Genomic DNA, 6000 nt, shown 5'->3' on the forward strand with positions numbered 1-6000 from the left:
TTTCTTGTAAATAGAGAACCCGGCTCCTAAAACTGCACAATATGGATTGTTTCACATGCATGGCACTGCTTCGATCACCAAGTCACATATAAATCACCGATCTTTTTTTTTAAATCACCACAGACCCTTCAAGTTATCATCATGCCCAGCAGCTAAGGGTTCACAGAAACAGTCACCTGGAATGCTCATTCTGGTCTCAAAGCCACAACTTCCGGGGTGAGGAGTGGGGAAAAAAGGAACAGCAGCTTGGACTATGGCACACAGGTAGCAGGACTTACCTTAACCTCAATGCACCTTCTCCTTGGGATTCTGCCCCCAGGGCCTCCTTCGGCTCCCAGCTCACCAGACAGGTCAGCAAACAAGCCTTCCTGTGGGATCAGCAGCCAATGCAAATAAAGACAGCCAGGGATCAGTTGGACAGAAGAGCAGGGAAGTCGGGGCTGCTGCCCAAATACACACAACGCTCAATGGCCAGCAGCAGTCAATCACCTCCTCTCCCTCCCTCTTTTAGACTGTTCTCAGGTCCTGGGGCTCGATGCTGGCTTCTCTAACTCCATTGGGAACTCCTTGGAGGCAAGGTCTGGATCCTATAACTTTCTATAATCACTACCCTCCACCCCCACCCCGGGAGAGTTCAAGGGACACAGGTGTTTACAATAAATTATCTCAAAATTGAACATGTGTGCTTAAAGCAAAGGCCTATAGTGCAGTCTGGAGTCAGGAAGACTCATCTCCCTGAGTTCAAATCTGACCTCAGACCCTAAGCTGTGTGACCCTTGGCAAGTCATTTAACCCTGTTTACCTCAGTTTCCTCATCTGTAAAATGAGCTAAAATTAGTAAAATAGCAAACCATTCCAGTACCTTTGCCAAGAAAACCCCAAATGGAGTCACAAAGAGTCTGAAATAACTGAACACCACCACAAAATTTTAAAGCAAATTAAATCAGGGGAATGTTCCTACTCCATGCTAAAACAGTCAACAGGGCCCAAAATTCTGGACATGGACAAGGGAGCACAGAACACCCAGAAAGTGGTCTCCCCAAAGCAGCAAACATATAGTTTGCCTGGAAGGAATGGCCAGATGATGTCATGGGCTATTTAAAATGATAACCTTCCTGTGGAAGGTTTTCCCAGACAAAGTCAAGCCACAGGAAGCCTCACCCTCCTAGATGCAGAGAGCAAGAACAATTCTCACAAGCCCCTATCGGCCAAGAACAAAGGGGAATGGCAAGAGGCTTGATTCCCGCCAAGACTACTGGGTGGTCACAGCAGGGAGATCAGAAGTGGAGATGAGAACGAGGGGAACGCACTTCCTCCTGGCTCAGGGCCTTCGAGGCTCAGGGCAGGGGCAGAGGCCTCCTCCTCCCATGACTTTCTATTGACTGATTGGCAAGGGGCAACAGCTGGACAGAGGAGGCCCGCCTGTGGTCCGACCCACACTGGTTGTGAGATCCTGGGCAAGTCTCAGCAGGCAGCACGGAGCTATTTCCCTACAGATCTAGGCCACTCCCCTCTCTGTCTCAGCAGCAGACACCAGCTGTATCATCCCATCAGATGGAGAGGGAGGCAGAAGATACCCCCACTGGGTCACTTTCCCTTAGAAGGGAAGGCGTGGGAGGTGGGCAGCAGACAGCTCCTCCCACAGCCCCCACAGACAGAGGCTACTCAATCTCTCCCTAGACTCCTCTGGGCTTCATCGTGCCCTCCCCCCTCCCCCCCCAGCTTCTTCCCCCATTAGACTGTCAGCTCCCTGAGGACAGGGACCATCTTTATTTTTGACATCCCCGTGCTTAGCACAGGGGCCTGCACATTGTAGGTGCTTAATCAAGCTGGCCAGCTGACTCTGATGCGCTCATTTTTACTAAGTTGTTGTTTCACTGTTACAAAAAAGGGGTCAGTTTGGAGGGGTAAGAAGATATTTCCAGAAATGTCTTCAATTCAATGTCAATAGCACGTCTGGATGTGGGGGGGAGGGGGCTGGGATGAGCTTCTAAGTCTGCAGAGAGCCCGAGGCAGGCAAGGTTGCAGGTGTGCATGGCACCAAGCAGAGGGCCCCCAAAGGCTCTGGTTCAGCACCTGCCTTTTCTATGAGGCGGGGGACCAGTTCTGGGCAGGCCTGCTCCTTCTTAGCTCTTCGGGTTCTCCAGGTACCCCAGGAGGGCCTCCCCTTCTCCCTAGGCATGGGCCCAGAACATTACCACACAAAGCCATCACAGCCCACCAAGTAAGAGTTAGCAAAGAAGACAAAGTCAGGCACCAAGAACTGGGGACCCACAGGCCATCCGAGAAGGGGCAACTCCCTAGGAACCGCTTTACTGAGCCCACCCAGATGGGAAGAAAGCAAGAGGCAAAGGGGACAGATGCAGCTTCCCTGCAGCAAGCCCATCCATGTGCCAGGCACTGTGCTAACAGGCAGGGTGACCTGTCCACACCAAAGGCAGAAACAGCAGAGGAAGGGAAGGCAGCACTGGGAGCTGGGCGGGGGGGTTGCTGGAAAGGCCTCTTGCGAAGGTGGGCATTGAGCTGAGTCTGGGAGGAAGCCAGGGATTCTATGAGGCCGCGGTGAGGAAGGAGGGCATTCCAGGCATGGCGATTGGGCAGGGCAAAGCTGTGGAGATGGGAGATAGAGTGGAGTGTACAAGGAACATCCAATGTGTCGGAATCAGAGAATGCAGGAGGAAGGCAAGGTTGTGAAAAGGGGTAATAGGGAGCCAATGAAGTTCACTCAAGGAGGGCAGGGGGAAGACAGATCTACACTTGAGAAAAGTCTCTTTTATAGCTGAGCAGAGGTCAGACTGGATAAATGAAGCCATCTACTATGTGTTCAGCCATGGGTTAGGAACCAAGGTTAGGATACCAAGAATGGAAAAAGACAGTCCTGGCTTTCACAGAGCTAAACAGTCTGTTGGAAGAGACAAGAATCCAACAACTGGTACAAACAAGAGATAAGATGAGATAAACTGGAGACAGTCTCAGAGAGATTAAGATAAATGAGGATCCAGAAATGTTCCTTGCAGAAGGCAGAATGTTACTGAGCCTTGAAGGAAGCCAGGGAAGGCAGAAGGGAGAGGGTTCCAGGCATGGGGCATAGCTGGGGTAAATGCCTGGAGGTAGGACAGCCAAGGGATCAGTCAGTTACTAGATCCCAGAGGATGTGGACAGAAGGCAGGTGTAAGAAGGGGCCAGGTCATGAAGGGCAGGAATTAATTTTCACTCTGGAGGTAACAGGGAACCAGTGACGTTGGCTGGGCAGGGGAAGAGGAGGGGACACAGGAGGGTCACTGAGGAGGGGTGTGGTGGGCCCCTTGCTAGCCGAGCAGTGGCCAAGCGGGCTGGCCCAGCAGCAGGTGAGCTGTGTGCACCAGGGTGGCCACAGAGTCACAAGGCAAAAGGGGTTTATGGGAGATACTGTGAAGGCAGAACGATAGGGCGTGGCACTGACTGGCCACGAGAGGTGAGAGAGGGCAAGATGCTGAGGATGATGTGGAGGCTGGGAGCCTGGGCAAGCAGGAAAGTGGCTGTGCCCTCAACACAAACAGGAAAGTTAGGAAGACAGAAAGGCTCAGGAGGAAAGTAATGAATTCTGGGTTGGCCAGGCTGAGTTTGAGATGCCTAGAGAACATCCAGATGGGCAGCCGGGGGTGCCACAGTGCATAAAGTGCCGGGTCTGGAGTCAGGAAGACTCATTCCCTGGTTCAAATCTGGCCTCAGACACTATGTAGCTGAGTGACCCTGGGAAAGTCACTTCGCCCTGCCTATCTCAATTTCATCATCTGTAAAAAGAGCTGTAGAAAAAAATGGCAAACCACTCCAGTATCCTTGGCAAGAGAACCCCAAACGGGGTCAGGAAGAGTCAGATATGACTGAAAATGGCTGAACAATAGCAAGAAATAAGACATTTGGTTCAGGATGTTCACCAGATGAACCAGGTGGTTCAGGATGTTCAGGTAGGAGGAGGAGGAAGAGAGAGACAGAGAGAGACAGAGAGAGACAGAGAGAGAGAGAGACAAGAGAGAGACAGAGAGAGACAGAGAGAGAGAGAGAGAGAGAAGGGAGGAGGTAGAGAGAGGGAGAGAAAGGAAAGAGGGGGAGACAGAGAGGAGAGAGGGAAAGACAGCAAGAGACAGAGAGAGAGGAGAGATAGAGAAAGAGACAGAGAGAGGAAAGAGAGACAGAGAGGAGAGAGCTAGAGCATGGGAGAACACAGCGCTACCACCACTTAAACAGGAAAGTACAGGGTATGCTGGAGGAAACGATCAGTAGCATGAAATGATTAAGAGATAAAGAAGATTAAGAGAATCATTGGAGATTAAGAATGAGGACAGAGAAAAGGCCAAGGGGCCCAGGCTGCCCTCGCCATCCCCCAGCTCCTCTCAGGTTCGGTACTGTCTGCTCCCTCCCACGAGGGGCTCATCCCCATTCTCCTTCCCTCAAATCCCTCTCCAGGCTCCTTCTGTTCCTTGCCCTCCTCCTTCGGTGACTCCTGAGACAGCAGAGAAGTCAAGTGCCCCGATCCACGTCCCATCCCTGACACTAAATGTGTGACCCTAGGCAAATCACTCATTTCTGTGCCTCACTTCCTCACGGGTAAAATGGGTAAATAATGCTTTACGACCTACCTCACAAAGACCATGAGGCTAACACTTTGTAAAGCTGAAAGCTTAATGCAAATGTGAACTCTTACGCCCCCCATCCCCTTTTGGTTACTCTGGTTTGGAAGGGGCCTCAGAGGTCAGCTGATACAGCCCAAACCTGAACCATCCCAGATGGTGGGTCATCCTGCCCTTGCTGGAAGGAGCAAAGGAAGATCCCAGGGAGAGGAAGCTCCATTCTCCAGCAGCAGCCCCTTCTAGGCCTCCTCTCCTTTCTCCCCAGACCCCTCCCCCTATCGCTGTCATCCCCCCTCTTCTGTCACCCTTCACCCCACCCTCAGGGATGCTCTTTGCTCCCACTTCAGACCCAACTCCCTGTGGTCTCCAGCTTTCACCCTAGCCCATCTCAGTGGTTCCCCTCCCCCCCCCCCCCCTCCCCCCTTTGGCCCCCCCCCGCCCCCTCCCCCAGCCCTCCCCAGCCTTCCCAGCTCGCCCCCTCCCCCTCCCCGGTGGTTCCCCTCCCCCTCTCTGGCCCCGCCCCTCCCTGGCCCCGCCCCCAGCCCCAAAGTTTCGGTTCGCGGCCGCCCCTCCCGCCCGCCCGGCCCGAAGAGCGGCTCTGACCTGTGCTCTGTCCCGGGCGGGGGCCCTTCCCGGAGCCCGGCTCGGCTCGGCGGTTGGGCCCGCCTGCCGGGCTCGCTCCCAGGCTCCGTCTCAGACTGGCTCTGCCGGTCCGTGCGTCCGTCAGTGCGTCCGTCGGTCAGGGCCAGCGGGGTCGCTGCCCGCCCGCCGCCGCCTGCCAGCGCCGCCCCGACGGGCAGCTTTAGTTTCCAGGGGCCGCCGCGGGGGCTGCCGGGAGTCGTAGTGCGCGCTAGGCTAGCGCGCAACCCCAGGGGGCGGGAGCCGGACCACAACTCCCAGGAGGCCACGCGGGAGCCGGGAGCCAGGACCCCTCGGGCGCTGCTGCCTGCGAGGCTAGAGGCTGGGCAGCGGCGGCGGCCGCGGAGGCGGGGCCGGGGGCGGGGGCGGGGCTCAGAGTCCCGCACCATAGCGCCTCCTGGCGGCGCATGGAGGAAGGGCCGCAGCGCCCCTCATGACGCTTCTGTCCACCGGTGCTAGGTACTGAGCTTCCCAGCCCCCCCCCCCCCCCCCCGGGGGGAGGCAAATAGGAAGAATGAAGCGCTGTCTACTAGCTAGGAGCTTACAGTGGCCGTTTAGCAGATGGGGCATCCGAGGCCCCGAGGAGCGTTCACAAAACTCATTCCACTCCACTAAATAATAATAATCATAAACATGCTTCAAGGGGCTGCAATTTCCCAAGCATGAGCACTTGTGCCCTCCTGTGTCTTGGGAGAGTCTTCATAAGTCATATCAGCAAGGCAGGGGCACCTACTGTGGGCCACGAAGTGCA

The 6000-nt window shown here is 55.1% G+C and overlaps 1 protein-coding gene across 2 annotated transcripts in view; it reads right to left on the reverse strand.

Annotated features, from left to right (window-relative positions):
• The window catches only part of MIB2 (MIB E3 ubiquitin protein ligase 2), a 50113-nt gene extending 44686 nt beyond the window's left edge, over positions 1-5427 (reverse strand). For both annotated transcript variants that reach the window (XM_069079225.1, XM_069079226.1), the window contains exons 1-2: positions 5214-5427; positions 279-368 (exon numbers count right to left, since the gene is read on the reverse strand). The gene's annotated coding sequence lies outside the window, so the exon portion shown is untranslated. The remainder of the gene's footprint in view (positions 1-278; positions 369-5213) is intronic.
• Positions 5428-6000: the final 573 nt, after the last annotated feature.

Source organism: Petaurus breviceps, unplaced genomic scaffold (assembly GCF_028583685.1).
Source record: "Petaurus breviceps papuanus isolate PSGF00001 unplaced genomic scaffold, PetGlider_PUasm1.0 91041, whole genome shotgun sequence".
Lineage (NCBI taxonomy): Eukaryota > Metazoa > Chordata > Mammalia > Diprotodontia > Petauridae > Petaurus > Petaurus breviceps.